Here is a 22,638-nt window from a genome sequence, read left to right on the forward strand (position 1 = left end):
AATATATATGCCTTAAAGATTTGCCTAAATTAACTTAATGAAGTAAAAGTTTATATTCTGACATTGTATTATTTTTTACATTATTTTATTTAACGAAATATATAAAAACATGCTATGATTTTATTAACAATAAGTTTGGTAAATTTGCTTGATCTTCAGATAATCCGGATAACCAGAGCTGGACCATGGGTGTTCTACGTTTTAATTAAAAATTTTTACTACTTTTCTCAACCCTTCTTCCCAAAGCTATGTCAGTTCCTTAATACTTACAGCGGTTCTAATGTAACTAGTGTCATCAACGTATTGGCAAAAATGACAGTAATGATGTCTTAAAAAAACAAATTTTATAACTAGCAAAAAATAAGTCTGCAGCTTTTGATGCATTCTTATGGAAAAATAAAGCGGTTCAAATTTTAAATGTTAAAGCTGGAGAATCTTTAGTGTTCAGATTTTAAATCTGGAGGGGAAAATGTTACTAATGAAAGCAAATATGAGTTTCCCATCGAGATATGTTATATTAAGTCTGAAAATCATATTCCGAAATTTGATAGTAACATTTAAAGTCCAGAGACATGAAAATGAACAGTAGAATAACTATTAGGGAAAATTTTACAAGTTTCTTGAAATGGTGAAAAATTAGTTATTTTCCCCTGCTATAGACCGATTGATTGTAAGTCCACGAGCTCAAATAATCTATATTAAAAACAAGAAATAAATAAATGAAAGGTCATCCACTTGGGGAAAATCATCATCATCCTAGCAAACTAACAATAACTTGAGTGGATGCTCTGATGAAATAAATAACCCCATATCTCCAATCAACAAAAACATTGAGCAGGGGATTCGGTGATGTAAAGGTGCCATGTATTGCGGAAAAGCGAATTTTCGCCCCCTAGTGGTCAAACTCTGGGGATCCTGCGCCAAAGAGGGTGCGCGTGAACCACTGCAGTGGTCGATTCCAGAGAGCAAAGTAAGTTGGAAAAATTTGCTCTTCGCATTCAAGGTCCCTTTCTGGATTTTACCCTCCCAGTGATTTCGTGTCACTGCAAGACATCCGAAGTCCAGAAACAACCTCCCGGTTCAACAGGATCCGAAGTAAGTTGGAAAGCTTTTAATTACGAAGTACCATGTATGAAAAGTTGCATGTTTTAAGTTAGCGCTCTTGCTTTTGGCCAGTGAGATGGTACGTGTAGAACTGTGATCGGCGAATGACCGATGAGGGTTCTTGGTGTAGGGTGTGGAATGTTATGACAAGTGCGCAGGTAAAATGTAACATGCTATGTCAAACCAAAATTGAGAGTGAGTTTTCCAAAATTACTAATGTAGGTGGTTTATTCTCTGTAATTTTAATTTTGGCCTTTGACACAGTTAAAACATCTAACTGCGTCATAGATACTAATATAGTTGCAAAGGAGAAGTTTGGGTTGTATGCTCAAAAAATTAAAAAATATTAAATTATATATCGCGGCTTTTCTTTCAACGCCGTAAGTTCCATAAAAAGAATTTGTCATAAAGTGTTGGAAAAAATTTCGATGCAATTACGTCATGAGAATTATGTGTTATTTTACTATTCCTGAAAAGAGTCTAATTGCATCATAAACACTATTAATTTCTTTATGTAAGATATTGAGCAGAGTATGCTAAATATTGGAACTTATTTAAAAAATTTTATAACAGATTTTTTTATAAATGATTATTTTGTCCGAATATCCGAACTGTCATTTTAAACCAATTACATATTTACTATAATACTTGTGAACAAATAAAGTAAGGCAAGTAATTTTGTATTTATTTTTTTATATTACTTATATTTGTTTATTTTTTTACTCGGCTTTATTTTAACTTTGATTATAATTGAGTTAAATGTCTTTATCCAATATTTCTATTTCAAGCAAAACAGAACTTTGAAAATAAATCTTATTTCCATTGTTCCTAAAACTAAACATGTATTTTTTTATTTTTATTGATTTGAAATTATTTAATGGAAGTACTTTCTATCTACGCAAACAAAATATAAAACTTTATTGATTTAACTAAACCTATGCAAAGATGTATTCCTTCCACGTTTGTATAGAAAAGAACCACTTGTTATACTGTATAAGAACGACTAAGAAGGTAAACATTGAGTAGTAATCTTGTATACGGGGACGTAACTGAGTTCCTGTAAGTGTTTATAAACAACATATTTGTCAAATGATATAGGATGAATTGCGGTTATAATCGTATGTATTTCCAAAAGAATGCCATGGTATTTATTTACAGTGACGTATTACTGAATTAAATGAGAATGTTTTCTGTGACATGCTTATTAGATTACGATAATTTTATTTGTTGTAAGCCAATAAATTACCATAATAAAATGTTTAAATTATTTTAATAGTTTCTTAATTCTTAATTGTATTTTTGAAATTCTTTTGTGTTACTGAAATCAATACTGCAGTGAAAATGACGCAAATAAACTATAAACCTACATTTAGAAGACTCTAAATAGGAAAAGTTGATCTAGTTTTTCGAAAAGCTGATCTAGTTTTTCGAATATTTAAAAAAAGGCAAAATGATAACTTTGCAAGTATCTTCATATTTAATTGAAGTACATGAATGCAATGTAATACTTTTACATTTTTTATTTTAATTCTCATGCTTAAATACCTACCCGGATAGAATTCTCATCTGAGATCGAAGCTCAAGTCACCTTAATTTTCAAAATCTAAGTATCATATGTGGTTATTTAGGAAAACTGCTATAATAAATTATTGATGTTATAAATTTATTTTAGACCGAATTTATTTTAAACCGAATTAGTATTTTAAAAGTACTAATATTCTTTATATGCGTAGAAAAATTATAAAAAAAAATTCTTTATGTGTATAAATTTACTTGGAATGTATCTCTTATAAAACTCAAGCTGTCAGTTTTTCGAATATGTAGTTCAACATACATAAGAGATACGTTGCGCATAAATTTATACTAACTACATTTTTAATCCCATCTGTTTTTAATAAAATTTTGAATGTGCTCAATAATGGCAACGGGTGAAACAGTTTTTTTTTAATCACCCATTGCTGCCATCATTAATGTCAGCATTACTAACTGCCACGTTATTTACGCTACACCGCCCTTTCTTAGTAATCTGCGTATTATTTTTCATGTTTTTAACATTAATCATAAATTTATAAGCATTCAGCATATGAAGCCTAAATTGAAATTCCCGAGAGGTTAATAACTTCTGTAGCTGAGTTACCATGGAATCCATCGATAGTATGAACACTTACTGTTCAATTTCCGGTTGAAGCAAGTTTTGGCCGTGTTTTGACGTCACAATTTCATTGTGCATTAAGAATCGCACTTTGTGAACCAGTAATTCTAACCACTGTTTCTTAGGACCTTATCATATTTAAATCAATGAAGCTTAATGAAAGTTTTACATACTGTAGTTTGTGTTTTCAGATAAAACGTCAAATTATATAGTTACAGCACCTTTATGCTCACAGTGTTGAAACCATTTCTCTAAATATTTTCTTTTTACCTTTTCTGAAGAATCGCATAATTAGATGAGTACTAGAGAAATATTTTTAAGGAAATGGAACATGGAAATCTTTCTTCAGCATTTCGTATATTGAAACAAAACGTCATTTCAGAATGGAGGAGAAAATGTAAGTTACGTGAGTTATGTGCTCTATTACAATTTTCATTTCTATTACTTCTTAAACACGCTTCTTCTCAGTTTCTCACCATTACAGAATAGAGTAAAAATTAAGTAGAGAAATATGTTAAAGCATAAATAATATTTAGGTATCGTAAAGCGTTTTTAAATATTAAAGTATCAACGAGGAATAAATGCCTTTACACTTACCAAAGAACGTGCTTTCAGTAAAGATATTTAATCGATCGTTTTCATCAGGTTTAATGCAGCAGTTTTATCTCACAGTGACGGTCGAAGAGCTACTTAAGCTCTTTAATGTAATAATGCTTGGGGGGGGGGAATTCTTTCGTTAATGGAGACGAAATCAGTTTTTGTACTAAGATTCCTTTTATATAGTTACCTCGAAAATCGTTTTTGGAAGTTCTCGCAAAATTTAACATGCTGCTTAGGTAAAAATGTAAGAGATTTCTAAATTTTGAAATAAACGGAAAACTGTTACCTTTTATTTAGCCAGTGAATTAAACTTATTCCCTTATTATCCTGACAATACAATTACACACGTAAAAATGCAGATAAGCTTTATTTATAGGAAATGCAGATAAGCAGTCTTTGTTCCTTGTGCGTGACTTTGCATGAAATGTTCTTCATTCATTTATTTCCTACTTAAATAAAAAAAATTCGAGGGTGTGGAAGCTATTTTATATGATGTCACATGAAATGTAGGATGTTAATATTCAAAGGTATGTTTGTTTTATATTATGATGCTTATCTGTATAGAAAAAATCCCTGAAATTTCTGAAACACGTAGTTACTATGTTCATGAACTTTAAAGTGAGAGCGAAACAGATGGCAAATAAAGTGAGAGCGAAAGAGTGGCAAATAATTAGAGTGCGCCAATAAGAGAATTTTTGTTTCTTTTCAAAAGTCGTCTTGCGAATATTTTAACTTTTCAGTAATTTTACATTGTAATAAAGTACGAATATGTTATTGATTGTATTAAGGTCAAAATAATTAATTTTTTGATTATAGATGCTCATAGTAGGTAAATAAAAATAATAAGCTCTTTTTTATTTTTCAATAATATTATAATTAATATTTTCTTAAATTTTCGATTTTAAAGACCGTATGTTCTAGATTTTGATGATAAACTTCGGATTTTTAACATATTACCTTCTTCAACATTTTCAAGGATTATCCGAAGAGGCACATATTTTTCAAACTGTCGATGTGAATTTGTCTGTTTATATGTAGAGACATTAGGATTTTTTGTAAGCAGGCAAGATGTAAAATTAGCAAACGCCTTCGCCGGTAATCAAACCACGGACGTCATGAATACCGGCCCAATGTGCAGAACCACTACACCACGAAGGCACGCCAAGAAAGTGGGAGAAATACATTATAATATCTCCTACATATATAAGTATAGATTACATTTAGTTTTTCATAATTTTTTAAACTTCTCGAACTTTTCTTTTGTAAGTCGTTACTTAATTTTACCGTAATTCTATTATTTGAAAAACAAAAACAGAAAACAGTTAAAACTCAAGAATATTCTTAAATTGAGAGAAATACGTTAGGTATATCAAACTTACGATTCAGCAATAAACCGGCACCAATAACAATTTTTACAACCGGCACCTGTTCGCAGGTGATCACTGTGAGCCAAAGCGAGTGACAACAGAATTGATTTTATTTTACTTTATTTTCAAAAACTAGCGCATTTCGTATTTTATTTGTCAAATATATGTAAATCCAGATATGCTCAAAACTGTCGTTCCAACCAAACATTGCCGATTTTACTTGTTTCCTGATAGAAGTAAATAATTAAGATCCCTGAAAATGAACTCTCTTTTTCTTTTTTCTGTTTTTAATTTGAGCAAGCAAAATGTTTAAAGATATTTTCCAAGAACAAAAGGAGAGAAAATTACCTTTAAAAACCAATAGCAATTGTAATGACAAGAAGCGTCCTATGATGTTCCCAGTAGAAATGTATTTAAAATGACAATAATTTATTACATTGTTTATGGAATGAAAAGCTATTGAATCATTTTTAAATTAAATGTTATTGGATTGCTATATCTGAAAATATTGATGTTAGTAGTGTTCAAAAGTATCACCGTTAGTAACGAAAGTGGCAAACATTTGTGAGTTTCTAGTAGAGTAGCCATTTTGTTTAGTCAAAATTCATGAATAGAACAAAGAAAATATTCAATGAACAACACTTCGGCAAAGATAAAGTAGAGTATGGAAATAGTTAGAGTATGTTCTTGATTCTATATGTCTGACATATGAATACATAATAGATTAAATTAGGTTACTTGAATATAGCAAAACATACGAGGATTATCTATATAAAGGGAGAAATACCTTCGTGAAGGACGTTCTAAGGGAAACTGGCTTGTATTCATGTTACACATGGGACGAAGGAAAATCATATGGGATACGCGGAGAAAACCAACTATACAGCCTGCATTCTAACCGGGTCGAGTTACCAGTATTACGCGGTTTTAACCACTTGACCACTAGTGAGCCTTGAATAAATTTGAATAAATAAGAAATAAATCTCTACGATACGTTTTTGAATCCTACCGATATTAAATACACTGATGGAAATGAAATCCTAGCACCAAGAAGGTGTTAAATAAATGAAAAGTGGAAGGCGCGTTTGCGCATCTAAAAGGTGATGTTTATTCAGATTTCGAGGTAGACAAATAAATGTGGCGCTAGTAACACCACATGAACCTAAAAATTACGTTTTCTGTAAATGCTCAATGTAAATTTCCTGTGCTTTATTTATCTTCCGAATTGTTGGATTTTCTTTTGGCGATATTGCAGAAAGACTTCACAGGGAAGTATCCTCTGCGCATGCGTGTTATCAATAGCGGTTATTGGAAGGTATTGCATCAAAAAGGCATCAAGATGGCCGTTGTCCAGCCGCTCACATGCCACGACTGAAAGGGAAGACCGCCGTATTTATCGCATGTCTGTGGCGCATCGCATTACATCTGCAACAGATATTCGATCTTTTGTTGGCACCAGAGTGACACAGACAACTGTAACAAATCGATTACTTGAGAGAAAGCTCTTGAGCCAGACCTGTAGCACCCAAACCACAAATCCAGATCACTGTCATCTGCGACTTCGGTGGTGTCAAGCTAGAACTCGTAGGAGGGTGCAGTGCAGCTACGTTATATTCTCAGACGAGAGCCGTTTCTGCTTTGGTGCCAGTAATGGCCGTATGTTGGTTCTAAGGAGGTCACGTGAATGTTTGGAACCAAGCTGTCTGCGCTATAGACACATTGGACCTACGCTAAGAGTTATTGTCTGAGAAGAAATTTCCTATGAGAGCAGGAGCATTCTTATTGTTACCTCATACACACTGACAGCAAGTTTGTACCTCAGAATGTGATTGTACTAGTCGTAGTGCCATTCGACAAATCCAGGGTGATTATAACCAGCAAGGACTATTGCTGATTTGACTGACCAAATGCAACTGGCATGGAACTCCATCCTACAAAATGCCAAACGGTACTTGTAGGACACAATGGATGCGCATTTGCATTGCTTGCATGCATCATCCTGGCGACTATAGGGGTTATTAATGTACCACCATATGACATTCGAAATAGCTCTTCCCTTGTATCTGCAGCAGACCTTTGTCTGTGTCATCTGTCCTTGAAACATTAACCGAATAAATAAGGTCCTAGACAAATGCTTTACCTACATTTCGTTTTTCTAAGCAAATTTCTTCTTGGTGTTGGAATTTAAATTCTCATCAGTGTGTATCCGATAACTTCTCTTTATATAAAGGTAGAAATACTTACTTGCTATCAGAATGGAAATATTCAATATTCAAATAATTATGCTTTCCAGATAAATGTCTAAGGGAAATTTTCCTATGCATAAGATGGATATTTTCTGAAAGAATATTCATGAAAATATTTTTTGAACTTAGAAAAACTCACAACGCAAGTAATTCAGTTTGGAAATTCGTAGCGAATAGAAAGACATAAACTAAAAGTTAGTTTTTGAGAAAATATTTTTTGCAAAAAAATTAAATACACTGATGCAAAATATTAGTCTTATCTGATAAGATTAAGTATTATCTGATAACGATATAAAGATTCTATAAGATTTAATCTTATCTTATAACGAAGTATTTGAGGAAATAATGTATTTAAAATATTATTTTTAAGTCGACAATTGCTGGGCAATAACGTTCTTAATTGGCCGGGAATGGGTCAAAACATTCTTCCAAATCTGTAAAATGAATTAATAGTGTCTGAGTTAGTTCGAGGGATAAATATAGTAAAAAACTGTTATTTTTCTATGATGAATACTTATTTAGTACCTCAAAAATTCAGTTAAATGTTGTTATTCTGAAGGCTATAACAGTCACAAATATGGTATTATTCAGTCAGTCAAAGAAAGGAATCGAAACGTTCTTAAAAAATACAGCGAATTAATGCTAGGTTAAAACTTAGAAATTGAGGATTTTTGAGAAGTGATTTTGTTATTTGTGTCACGATCTGCTTAAGCAATAAGAATTCTTAATTAATCATTTAAAGTGGAATATATTATTTTTTAAAGTTTCTCCCTTTGCCAGACTTCAAATTTGTCGTTCCCGAAGTGGCATTCGAAGAGTCTGGTTATTATATGAAGCATATTGTACATACAGAATAACTTGAAAATAAATAACGCAATGCATTTGGCATTCGAAAATCAGTCTTTCACTTGAAAAATAAAACTCATACCACTGGAGAAATATAATTCTAAAGCGCTTTTAGTATGGATTTCTCTGAATAATCCCATGAGTGTTTAGAATGATTTTTAGGATTTATCTTGGAATCATGTTACATTTAAAAATTACAAATGTTAGTAACATTTAAATTTCTGATAGGCGTATGCAAGTATTAAATATAATTCGGAATTTATTGAAAAATTGGATGCATAATAAAAGGAAACATTTTATAATCAAATGTTTGGCCACTGAGGGAAAAAATTACTTTGAACGAGTAGTCTCAAACTCAGACTGCATGCGGGTGGAATACACGAACTTAAAATAGCTGGCGGACCAGCATTTGTTTTTAATAAAATGAAAAATTTTGTTAACAAAATAAAAAATCTTTTGAGTAAATTTAAAATTTCTCTTATTAAATATTTACAAAAATATACATAAACTGTACGTATAATATCACAAAAGAAACAAAAATCAAATATATATATTTCCTACGTCGAATCTAAAGTTTAGAATCTGTGCAATATTTTTGTTGGTTTCGGATTGTATGTCAAATATACTTACTACTAAATATAGATTGACATTTCTTTCAAAAAATTCTAACTTATTAAATTAATAAAATTCTAACCTATTTTTCTAACCTTTAATTTTTTAAGTTAATTATATTTAACCCTTAAATTTTTATTCTAACCTTTAATTTAAAAAATCCAGCATATTAAAAAATACTGACTATTTATTTGATTTTCTCGAATTAAAAATAAATAAATAAATAAATTATGAAAGTTTTCCAAGTTTTAGAATTTGGGTTTGGGTTGAAAATCTAAGCAAGAAAAGTAGGATATGGATAAGGAATGCACAATGACATCGTGACTTAGGAACTCCAAGCGCCAAAGTGAAATAGAATGTGACGCCAAAGTAAAACCACAACTTCTCCATCTGCAGATTATGTATTTATTATGTATATTTTCTAATGTAGAAAATCACTCTTTAATTTCTTTTAATTATTCGCATTTAAGAAGAGGGTGAAGAGTTTATTTTATAATCTGTAAAAATTAAAACTTTAGATAAGATACATTTTTATGTATTAAAATTTCATTAGACGCAAACAGTCGAAACTTTCCAGAGATTTTTCGAAAATTAACTCAGCTAAATATAGCTCAATAATTACGCTAAGTAATTTTTAATAATTTCATTTAAAAATTCCACAGAAGTTTTACATTTACATAATTTTTACTTTTTACATATTCTTTGGTGTTAAATAAAAAAATTTGAGATTTTTAATTTGTTCGTGAAACTATGATATATTATTCCAGATTTTTATTTGTTTGTAAAACGAGGAAATAATTTTACCATTATATTTAAAAACATTTAAGTCTAATTTCGAAAACAAAAGAGCTTCATAACATAGTATTGTCATCCTCAATGTGGTATGTGCAAAATTTTAGCTCGATAATTTGTCATAACTAGTCATAAAGTAATTTAGTAAGTAGATGAGAGTGCTTTTGAATATAGCGACAAACACCATGAGTGAGCTAAATAAAATCTTATAATAATCATTATGTCCAATAATGAGATGCATGCGGGAGCAGTCTTGTTTAGATTATATGTTTTTGTACCTGTCGGTTCTAAAAGAAAACTCTTCCATTTTTATGATTATAGTTACTAGCGGTTTTCATTATTTATTAAGCTTAGCTCTGAATATTTAACATTTCTCGTTTAATGTTATTTCTATGGTAATTGCAAGCAATAATTCCAGTCATTGACTCTGAAGAATGAATAATGAGAATAAAGAAAGTATTTAAGTTTTTCTCTGAATACAGAAAATAAAACCCAATGAATGAATACTCATATTTTGAACATGTTCGGCAACCAATTGCTGCTCAACAACCAATGAAGATTACGTTAAAGGAAAGCATAAAGAAAAGTGAAGATTTCTTTTTCATGTAAATATATTTATTCCTTTTTATCTTCTACGTATGTTACTCTAATGTCAAATGAAGGGCTTAATCATTTTTGATTTGCAGAAATAGACATATAATAAATGACTTCAGTTTTTGGAGAGTGGAATCTCTGTTTAGGGAAGGGGTCACATTTTATTTTGTAATTTTTAAAATGTTATTCTTAGTAGTATTAAAACTAATTAGTTATAGTTTTAATATAAATTATTGATTACTTTGGACGCCCAGACTGTATAGTGGTTAGAAGAGTCTGAAAACGTCGCGGGGAAAACAACACAAAGCGAAAACGTCGTGATACAAAACATTGTGAGAGAAAACGTCGCAGTTCCAAAACATCGTGGTCGAAACTAAAGCGGTTCAAAAGCTTCGCAGTTTTAGAAACATCGTCGTCGAAAATATCGTGGTAAAAAATAAAGTACCTACAAATTATCGCATGCCGATAACATCGCACACATGCGTTTTTGGAATTCCATACTGACATGTAACTGACTTTCGCCATAAGTAACAAATAGACATCCAAAAAACTGATTGCATGTTATACATGAAAATGTTAGCGACACTTTAAGAATAAACGGAAACAAAAGAATATATAATTTTCGCTAAAACGATATCAGATTAACAAATGTGAAAGAAGATAATTTGATCATTAACTAAGTAATTTCTATAGAGGTAACCTCATGAAGTTATTTATCTTCCTTTTTCGAAGCAATTTTATCCTATATTTTTCATAAAAAATTATCAGTAAAACTTTATAAAAAACGGTTAATTTATTAATAACATTTGTTAGTTAACTATAAAAATTTTAAATTCTATTAAGTTCTATAAGTTACATTAGTTTTCTACTCATTTTCAATTTTTAAATGCTTAAGTTTTCTTCTTATTTTTAGTTCATTCAAAAATATGAAATGTAGAAGTAAAGGAATCCGTCTTTCCTTCTAGCACTCTTAAACCATTATACGAACATGCATTCACAACTTTTAAAACCTGAAAACGCACGTGTGCAATGTTATCGTCATGCGAAGAACTGCGACTTTTTCTCTTTGCTTTCTTTTCTCCCACCGATGTTTTCGTACCACGATGTTTTCGCCTTGCGTTGTTTTCTCCGCGATGTTTTCGTTGGGCACTAGTAAAGTAGCCACCACTTCTAGCCTTAGAAGTGGCCAAGCCTAATTCGGCTAAGTGGCGGCTAAAGGAATGAAAAAAAAAACTGATGGTTTTGATTGCTTAACTTAAAGAGGCATATTCATCTGAATTATCCTTATTTGAAGGCTATGAAAGTGACTCAGATAAAGTGCATATAATTAAGATATATTTGCACTGACATAACTACTTAGAAATTAAAGTAATAAAGGGTAAATAAAGTTTTAAGATGGGTTATTTTAGACAGACTGCAGTACAAAATTTTTATTCAATTTTTTTAATTTTAAAATTTTCTTGTAAAATTTTGCAAGAATTTAAATTTTAACGAAGTTTAGATATATGATGCAGTTCTAAATTAGATGTAGTGAATTATAGGACCAATAGCTAAAATAAAAGCTGAATAAATATTTTATTAGCTGAATGAATAAAGCTGAATAAATCTTTTATTTGTAGTCCGATTAGATAAATTATTTATATACTAAAAATGTCCTGAAATAACTCAAAAAATAAATATGGAAAAAAATTACTGTTTTTTTGGAAAGTTTTTTTTTTTTTCCTTTCTCCCCTGGAACAAAAGGTTGCACTGATACGTGTCTAACTTTTACAAGATAAGAAAATTATTCTGCGCTATTTTGCTGGAAATATGCCTATTAAATATATGAAATAAAATAAATAAATTAAAAAAAATCGGAAAGCTTTCGGATTTCTTTTTTTTTTTTTTTTTTTTACTTTTATTGGTTAAATAGCATGTTTTTCGCAATTAAAACATGTAAAGTTCAATTCAACAGGAATATCACAAAATATTTTAAAACAGCATATCTGTAGAATTTCCGATACACAGTCTCGCGCGCTGAAGATAATTTTTTTTTTTTTTTTTTGTGTGTGCATTGTTGCCATTACTCGCTCTGAAATCGTTGAGTTGGTTAATAAAAATTCATGAATGTTTTATAAAATTTAAAATAGATAATAAAAGAAATTCGAAATTCAAAATTCGGGCCCATGTTCGGTTGGAGGACTACGTTATTCAAAATTGGATGGCTCTAGGTACCGTTGTTTCTTCATAATGCGAGAAACATTCATGCAGATTCTTCATTATTTATTTCCTTTAAATGCAATACATGGCGATAATATTTGGTGGCAACAGTTTGAAAAGTGAATCGACGTAAAATGCCGTTTAGAAATTAGTAGCCCTTCTGGGCTAACATCATTTGGGCTAATACAGAAATTAATTAGGCTTTCAGTACTTTAAGAAGTGGATTGGGATTCAAATTATTAATTTAAATTAGAAGTTTTGTAAGGATGCCTAATCACCTGTTGAAGAAGTATTTTAAATCACTTTCTGAGGAGAAGGAAACTTATGAGAAGGATCCAATGAAGACATAGCTTAATGTGTAAAGAAAAATTGGTCGATTTTATTTATAAGCCAAAAAATTTGATTTTCTTCTGCTTAAATACCTGAGCTTCGTCAATGCATTTTTAATAGTTAACAAATTAGTTAATTCGTTACAGCAAATTAATACTCCTTAAAGACAAAAACAGTTACATCGTAAGCTAGAAATTTCTGGTTTAGATGGAAATTTGCGGTCGCATTAAATTTTGGCCATATTGCCTGCACTTCTGGTCCGTTTTCTGCTGGTTTTAATTGTCCTTGAAATCTTTATACGAAACCTTTCCGCCGAGAAAACAGAAAATAACGTAGATTGGGTTGAAAAAATATTCTCGGAAGTATTATAAATGTCACTTTTCGAGCTAGTTAACAAATCTCGAAGCATATGTGCGTTCAGGTTATTGCACTTTAAAGATGTGCTGCACGCAAGGAACAGATCTTTTCTAACCTATGAAGCATAGTACATGCAAAAGTACTTAAAGTGTATCTGTTTTTCACTTTACTGGATAATGTGGTTTTCTAGTCATGAATGTTAAGTTGCATCAGAAACTATTTTGATCCATTTCTGAGAAAAGTTTAAAAACTGAACATAAAGTTCCACAACTATTTATCGAACTATTTTAGTTTGTAAATGTCAACGACGTTTCCAGAAAACATATATATTACCAAATATCTCCAAAACTTTTAATGATAATATTATTTTAAGGCTGTTTCATCGATTTTTATAACTCCAATATTTGTCAGACATATATTTCGTTGTTGGTGAACACGTAATAGAACAACCCTCTGATAACTTTAAAACTTCCTTGAAACGATACTAATGAAAATATTTAACTTTTATAGAAATTAAAAATATATTATTTTAGGATTTAATCAATAATTGGTTTCTGTTTAATATTTTATCAATTGGTATGATGGTCACCGGAGGTTTTCCTGATGTTATTACCGACCAGACTTAAATCCTGGGTAAAGTATAAATGTTTGTGAGTGCAGTGCTTTTTTAAAGTACATATACTTTACGTGGTTTTCCCCATGTGTGACGTGATTGCCAGCCACGTTTCCTTGAAATGTCTACTGTGGACGCATACATCCGTTTGTTCCTCTAGCTCTGATGCGCTTTTCCGTAGTATAATATAATGAAACTAAAATGAAACCTTTTGGTAGGGCCAATAAAAGTTATAAAATTTTCTAAAACAATATAATAGTTCTAAAATATTCTGTATCTGTCACGTTGTTCTGAAATTTGTATGCTATTTTTTCCTAATTTTTACAAAATAAAATCAGATATATTTCTAAGTAGATTTTAAGTACTTAACTGAAAGTGCTAAATCTTTGATACTGAAAAGGGAAAAGAGAAAATTATTTATTGCATTATCTACTTTTGCAGGCCTATTTCCTGAAAATAGTTGACAAGATAACCTTATTCTTAACAAAGAAATACCGATCAAATAATGGGATTCATTCGAAATGGCCAGGATTATCCACAGTAGTGGGCAAAAATTAAACTTTTTCTTCCATATAGAAGAATACAACTGTAGGATTATTCAATTTTTAATTCTTTGTGTACAGCAGAGGCATATACGCTGCAATTCGCCGGAATGTCTATATCTGTTGCCGAAGAAACGGGGCCTAACCCATTTTTCGTAGGAGTGTCTTGAAGCAATCAATTTAAGTTTGCCGTCTTCACGCATTTAATAACGAATTGGTGCTATAGACTTTTTTTTTATTTTTGCGTGAGGTAAAACCCTCGTTACAGTATCATTTGCCTTCCCTACAGACAAATTTCGCAGAAAACAAAATAACAATAAAATTTCTTAGCTTGAAAAATATAAAGCCTCGCTATTATATATGACTGCCACCAGTGAGTTAATTATACTGACAGTAATTCTCGTGACAGACAGATAGTATTTTGCATTCCTCACCCCCTGAGCTTCACGTAATATAATTTTTCGTTTCTTTATTTTAGGAATATAACCTGTTCATTTTATTTTTCTTATTTTTATTTGCCCTCAAGGACTATTATTTTCGTTTTGACATTTTGCGTTGGTTCATTATAAATGTCCGATTCACTTTTCAAATTGGTGCCACCAAATATTATCGCCCTGTATTATATTTAAAGAAATGAAATAATGAAGAATCTGCATAAATGCATGTATGTTTCTCACATCAAAAACGGTACCTAGAGCTAAAACAACGAACTTAGAGCTAAACAACAAACCTAGAGCCATCCAATTTTGAATAACGTACGTTTCCACCCGAATATGGGCATCTGGAAGCCAAAATATGGAATTTATTTTTTTGTCTATTTCATATTTTGTAAAACTTTAACGAAGTTTTGATTAACAAACCCAATGATTTAAAAGCTAGCAATGGCCACGCTGTACGGGGGGGGGAACCTTTTTATCTCCTGCGCGCTGAACTGTGTATCGGAAATTCTTAAGATAGGCTCATTTTAAAATTATTTTGCGACATTGCTGTTGAACTGAATTTTATGGTTTAAGTGCGAAGAGCATGATATTTAATAAATAAAGGTAACACACAAAACTTTAAAAAAACGCCCATTCGGACGTAATTTAAAATCTGAAACCTTTCAGATTTTTTTTTTATTATTATTTCATACTTCTTTTCTTCTATTTTCTCAATGAGAAGTAAGAATGAGTATGTTTACGTTTCAGAAACATAAATAAAAGTTCGCCCTTCTCTTCCAAAGATTTCGTGATGTAAAGCACTGGTCTCACACTGGCAGCTTCCGAAATAATTTTGTACGTAGCCCGAATGAATTCCCCGTAAAACAACTGGAATTATCTTGAGAAAAATTTAAAGAAAGAGTTTAAGACTTAAATGATACTGTACATTATTTACATTACAGGAAACGAACATGAGCAATGTTCTAGAAAATCAACAAATGAAGCTAATTAATTTATTCTGTGATGTAAATTTGATTCAAAGATCTGAAGATACAGATTTGATCAACTTTCATACATAGTTGCAAAATATAAGTATCTTAACTTACAAATGGGTTTATTTTTTCTATGCGTCAGAGGAAAGTTTAATAAATAAAAAAGAATAATTTGCTATTATTTATTTTCAAGTTTTGTCCCATTTGGGAAATTTTCGTATTTTGTTTATTCCAATTAAATTATTTAGTGGTTATATACACTACAATAGCTTGAAATAAATATCAGGCTTAAAATTTAATATTTAGCTATCAGCAGAGCCGGAACAACGGTGAGGCGAGTGAGTCACTTGCCTCAGGTAAATCACTAGCAAGGGCGTCAAATTGGCTATACGAATTCGAAAATTACTTTAATTATGTTTTTAAATTTATCAGTTATTATTAGGGAAAGTAGGCTTCGTCAAACTTAAAAAAAAACAATTAGAAGAATTGCAAGAAAACCTGGAAATTAATGCAATGCGCAATTCGATGTTATTTCTTATTTATCAAAAAATAATTTTTTAAAATTTTCATTTGAAAGTTATAAATAATTGGCTACATTATTTTCCTGAATTTATAAAACTACGATTAAAATTACTTTTAAGAATTATGGTATAATTATGCTATAAGAATTATGATATTTTGATTTAATACAATTATTTTTGTTTAATACACATATAAGGACGCGCATTTACCTTTCTGCCTCAGATAGAAAAGTATATTGGCACGGCTATGGCTGTCAGTATTAAATGACAACTAATTTATGAATATTTTGCAATATTAATTAATAAATTAAAAAGTGTAGCCAACGAAACTCAGAAATTGAAAATAAGTGTAAATTTGAATTATATCTTTGAGTCATTATTATTACTGATGAGTCATTATTTTCATACTGTTAAATAAATTGAATGTTTTACATTTAATTATAAAAATGTTATTACATTTGATAACTATTTAGTAAATAAACTGTTTTTATAAATATTTAGTAGATAAACTGTTTTTATAAATATTTAGTAAATAAAATGTTTTAAATTTAATTACAAAAATTTTAAATTATTATAAAATCTTTTTAATTTTGTTAATTGCTTTTAGACAATGCATTCAGCCCATGTGAATGCAGTTCGAGTTTGAAATCGCTTATAAAGATTATTTTCCCCCATAATATCTACCCCTGATGTTAATTTTTTTTTCCTGTTAAGTTTCTCTATTTCATTGTCATATGTGAATTAAATAACGAAGTAAACGAAGATGGCTTTACCATTCAGAATGATTTTCCATTAATGAGGTTTAGACTTCAGGCAGATCGTCCGTTATAAAGAATATCTATCGTCATCTTTATATGGAGATGCAGGATTAAATTCTTACGATTCTATTTGAATTTCAAAATCTTTCAGTCTCAACAAGGGGAATAAAGACAATTTTTATATTAATAAATAGAATAACAAATTCTAAAGAATTCTCTAACGCGCCCTACTCCATTTTTCATAGGAGCATCTTCAAGCAATTAATTTATCAAATTATATCAAAAACATTTATTGCAAGTTCCTCTGGTATGCCCATAAACATTTCGTCATGCAATGTATAATATCACAAATCTAATATTTAGTAAATAAAATGTTTTAAATTTAATTGCAAAAATTTTAAATTATTATAAAATCTTTTGAACACATGAAAGCTTAGATGTATCCAGATCGTTCATCGTGATTTTAGTCCGGATCGAACTACCAGTGTTCAGTAGACAAAATACCAGTTTTCTCGATTGTACTGCTCAGCCACTTAATCTACCGAGATGAAATATTAAAAATTGTTTTCACAAAAACATTTATTTAGCATTTCCAAATCACGGTTTCTTCGGTTTTTTTATAAATTGACGTGACGATAAAATAAGCTGCCTCTTACAGTGAAATGTTTCGAGAAAATCTCCGTTCCCATAGTTACATAAAGGAAACCCTTTTCTTGTACGCAAAGGGTTAATATCTTGTGTTTGCACCATTCACTTAATTAACTACCTGCTGGCATCCCCTACCTGCAGCTCAATATCACTGGTATTATAGCATTCTGCTATGGTGCATTTACATTTCTTGTTCCATATAATGCTGAAACTATCTTATCTAATTTTGATCATTTTATTTCTATTTAATTGGGCTGATCAAAACACTCCTGTTGTAATAATGCTAGATCTATATTCTACGGCGAATTTCAAGCATTGTATATATATCACTGGATTACACAAAGCATGCGCTGTAAAGTGAGCCTAGTTATTCGCATAAAATGTTAGAAGTTTCCCTCTACCGGTAATACATTATATATACAGTTCTTAGTATTTTTCATTTCTATTTGAATAGCTCTTTGCTTGCTTCCAAATTGATATTTTCTACTGGCATATGGACATACTTTGTCAGGTTTTCTTCCTTGCTGTATCCATTGCCAAGTTCCTCAAAACTGGATGATTATTTCACTAATTATAATTATGAGTAATGACATAAAGCGTATAATGCTGTGCATACTCTGTTTCTATAAAATATAAATGTAAATATATTGTATATGGATTGTAAATATCAAGAGTTACAGCTCTATGATCCTAATAGTTTTCTCAATCTGCACTATAACCCTCCTGTTAAAACAAATGAATGAATGAAAATGGATATATTTATGCAAATTCTTCATTATTTAATTTCTTTAAATATAATACAGGGCTCTAATATTTGGCGACAACAATGGGAAATGTGATACGCCATTTCTAGTGATTCAACTCAAAATGCCAAAACGAAATTAATAGCCCATCTGGGCTAACGCCTTGTGGGCTAATTATGTTTCGTAGATATTTAGACTATTTCTATTCAAAATTACTTTTGAAACTGGCATGCTTTTCATACTGCTGAATCAAATGTAGTTTAATTTTTTCATTGCCGCTGAAATTTAAAGAAGCGTCAGCAGAAGTTTGAAATACGATGATTTAAATAATTATAACTTTTTCTAAGTAAAGTCTTAAAGTTAAGCTTAAACATTGTTCATTTTAAACTATGATATTATATATATGAAATGTCTTCAAATCTTGAGCAAAATCTAGGCCTCTGGGCCTTAAGTAATAAACTGTATTTAAGTTTTTAAAGTTTCGATTGAAATTTGAAGATCCCAAGGCTCTAAAATCTGTCTATCTTATTTATGAGTTCTGTATTTTCATGTTTCATAAAAGTTTCATCTAGTGTTGATATTTTCAACAAACGGTCGTACTTTCTTTTAAATGGTATTTAGTCGAAAATTAATCACAAGTGTTTTACTGAAAAGTATGAGTTACTGGTATTTGTACTCATATACCACTATTATTCAGACTTAAACTTTCGCGCCAACAAGATGTTATTGATATTTTCTGCCCATGCTGAGACATTTTATGAACTTTATACGTGACAAAAATGATGCAGGAATTGACGTATATAGATTCTGATCTTTACGAAGAAAGGTTTCAGAATACTTTTTTCAGAGTATTCATTCTGCTAATCTTTTTTCTTATGCCTTTGACATTTTGAGAAGATGGATATTGCTTTTTTTTTTTTTTTTTTTTTTTTTTTTTTGGAGCAAATATCATCATAGCATTTTCAATACTTCTTTGGAATGCTAATGGTTTCACTCTTTGTACGCTTTAGAATATTTCTTTTAAAATATTCATTTAGAATTAAGGTCTGGATAGTTTTAAATATGTCTTTATGCTACTGAAAATGAAATCTACAAGAAACACATTTTATCTTCTATCATTTTCTAGTTAGTATTTAAAATTTATCAATTTACTTAATAAATTTAAAACGAAAGTCAAAACATGGAGTTTGAAGATTTTAGTTTACAATCCAACATCTCAAAAAGTTTAACATTGAAATTTATAAAAGTTAACAAATGATTTTAAAAAATTTTAAATCAGGAAATTTTAAAACATTACTAAATCTTCGTTTACTCTTTTCCACTTAAAAAACGTTAAGCTAAGCAGTTACTATTAATTTACTAGGATAAGAATTAATCTCCCAGGAATTCAAGGCTCAGAACGTAAAGTCATGTAAATACTAAAACGAACTGTTAAAATTAAGAAAGTCAACTGATAAAAAAACAAAATTTTTCTGTGTTAATTTTTATGAAAAATTATCGCTTTATAGTTAAGTGGAGATGTATACGCTTTTCTAACGTAGAAAATACCAATTACTCAATTGTTAGTTTATTTTTCTGGATCGTTTGCTCTTGTAGCATGCAAACAAATAGTTTCCTGATATAGCAATGCTTTCTGTATCGCTTATCGCTGAGACAGATTCATCAATTGAAAGCAAATATAAACATATCAAAAAGGTTTTCTTAAAGTGTTTAATAAGTATTAAACTGTGTACTTCAGAGAAAAATAGTTGTAATACACATTCGCGAGTTTATGGATTTTAAAGTGCTCCGTTACATGATAGTATTGTGTTGCTATACCGAAAAGCTTTACATGGCGTAATATTTGCATGGTATATATCAGCGCTTCTTAAGCTTTTTCCATTCATGACCTTCTTTTATCATTGAGATTTTTTGCTACCTCAGGTATTAAATATAAAATAAAGCTATGAAAATAAATATTTTCCAATAAAGAAGCTATTTTTTATTAACAACATACATATGAAATGTAGTAGTTTCAGGATTAGTTTTAAGTATATAGAAATAAATGGAAGAAAATTGCGTTTCAGTGAGACGGATGTGCTTTTTTTATAACATTTTTTGGCTCCATAACAAATTAAATCTTGGTGCAGTACCTGGCATTGATATAAAGCATCTTTAGTAATTGTCGACGCTGAACAATATTCGTATTTAGTAAATGTTAAAGCTAAAATCGTCGTTTCATATAAATATCTGTGTTGAATGATAAAACATTCATTGCCATTTCAGATATTGTAAGAAATTCAGTTTCTGTCTCTTATTCAGATTTCTGATGGAAGACTTTTGTGGAAACTCAACGTTTGGGGGTTTAAAATGATCAATAAAAATTTTGCAATTAAAGTCTTATATTTATTTTTTCATTTGTAAAAATGTCGGTAGTGGAAAACATTTCGAGTAAATTATTTTTCATTCTATTTTTCCAAATGTTTGTATTTTTAATAGAAACTTCTATTTTATTCGGAGTCCATGTCTTTGTAGAGATTTGAAAATAAACGGCTGTTAAGGACACGGATTTTAATTTTGACAGCATTCTGAAGCACAGAGTTCAGTTCCTTTGCTATCAGCCTTGAACATGCTATCAGTCTTTTTGATGAGAGGGCCTCTCCATGGATCAGAGTGTGTGTAAAATTTACTTGATCATTACCAGCAACTTTAACAAATAATTTAAAATCAATATTTTTGCCATCATCGCTTTTGCACTATATGCACCAATGCAAGTTTTTCATTCTAAACCTTCAGTTTTAAAAATTTCTCAATTTGACTACATATGCTTTTCCCTCTGAAATATTTTCCAAACTAACAATTCGTTATTGTTGTTCATGTATCTGACTTCGTGTACCTGCTAGTAACTGAGTATTTTAAAATGTTAATTGTTTTATTCAACTGAATTATCAGTTTTCGCCTTTCTTTAAATTCTGTAATAAGTTGCTCGAATTGATCACAGCTAGTTTCAGAAATTCTATTGGCGACATGATTATTTGACAAAACAATTTTCCGAATTTCAGGGTCCTACAGGGCATTTTAGGCATTTTTTTGCCCTGTGCAATCTCTACAAATCCTAAATTTTGCTGTCTGTCGCCAATTTAAATTCTAAACATTTTACTGCCCCTGAGTTCTGCTGCCGAGTGTCTTCTCTAAATTGTAAAAATTTTTTTGCCCTTAAATTTTTCCTCCCTGTGAGGCCGCGCCGGTGGCATTGTCTCTGTTGTCGGCCGTGATGCCATATTTATTTCCGTGAAGTATTTCTAACATTTTAATAGAAGCAATTAATACAAGATCTTCTCCAACGTTTTGTGGCCTTTTATTTTTAGCAATCAGAGATGAAACTTCGTATGACGCGAGTAAATATTTTCTGCTCATAAATTTTTAAAAATATTGTTTTTCTTTATTTGAAAATTTTAAAGGTCAATCGAAATACCCTTTTAGTTTATTAAGGAACGAAAGATGCTTGGAATCGAGATTCGTTTTGAATTGAGATAATTTCATATTCTCCAGAGTCACAATGTTATGACAAAAAACCAAAGAAATTGTTCTTTACCGCCACCGTTGCTGAAAGTGATTCCAAATTGAAGTAGCATCTCATCATATTTTTTTCACATCTTAGATGCCTATTTCTAAATATTAAGTCCTTCTTGAAGAGAGTTTGTAACATTGACGTCTGCTTCATTACTTTTGTTACTCAAATTCAGACCTTTTATCCAAGCGTAAAGAATATTTTTATTTTAAAATATAAATAATATCTGTCGGTATAATTTTTCAAATAAATACCAACCTCGGTTGAATAAATCAATAAAATACAATACTGTATATTCTTACTATGTACACGCTTGCTGTGGTGAAACAGATGTAATCGAATTATACTGAAAAAATGTTACACTACACAAGTCGTAGCGGTGCCGACCTTATTCTCGGTACGCCGATGTGACGTAGGGCTTTATGTACTTCGCGTCTGCGGCATATTTTGATTCTGAAATAACATATATGCTGAAATTGCAATGCGATACCGTTATTGCGTTGCGCTTAGTAGTATTTTTCAGTGCTTAAATATAATTAACAGGTCAATTCGGCCAGTATTACGATTTTCTAGTTTTGCTGTTCCGAAAATATTTAATACGAAATATAGTGAAGGGGATGAGACTAATGTTTCTTTAAATTCATATGTCTGAA

General features: G+C 30.4%; 1 protein-coding gene across 1 annotated transcript in view; it reads left to right on the forward strand.

Moving 5' to 3' along the window:
• Positions 1–936: 936 nt before the first annotated feature.
• Positions 937–22,638, forward strand: part of LOC118195689 (synaptosomal-associated protein 25-like) — a 94,474-nt gene continuing 72,772 nt past the window's right edge. The window contains exon 1 of the mRNA XM_035367019.2: positions 937–1,095. The gene's annotated coding sequence lies outside the window, so the exon portion shown is untranslated. The remainder of the gene's footprint in view (positions 1,096–22,638) is intronic.

Source organism: Stegodyphus dumicola, chromosome 3 (assembly GCF_044657685.1).
Source record: "Stegodyphus dumicola isolate Sdum_Otavi_A_Nest chromosome 3, ASM4465768v1".
Lineage (NCBI taxonomy): Eukaryota > Metazoa > Arthropoda > Arachnida > Araneae > Eresidae > Stegodyphus > Stegodyphus dumicola.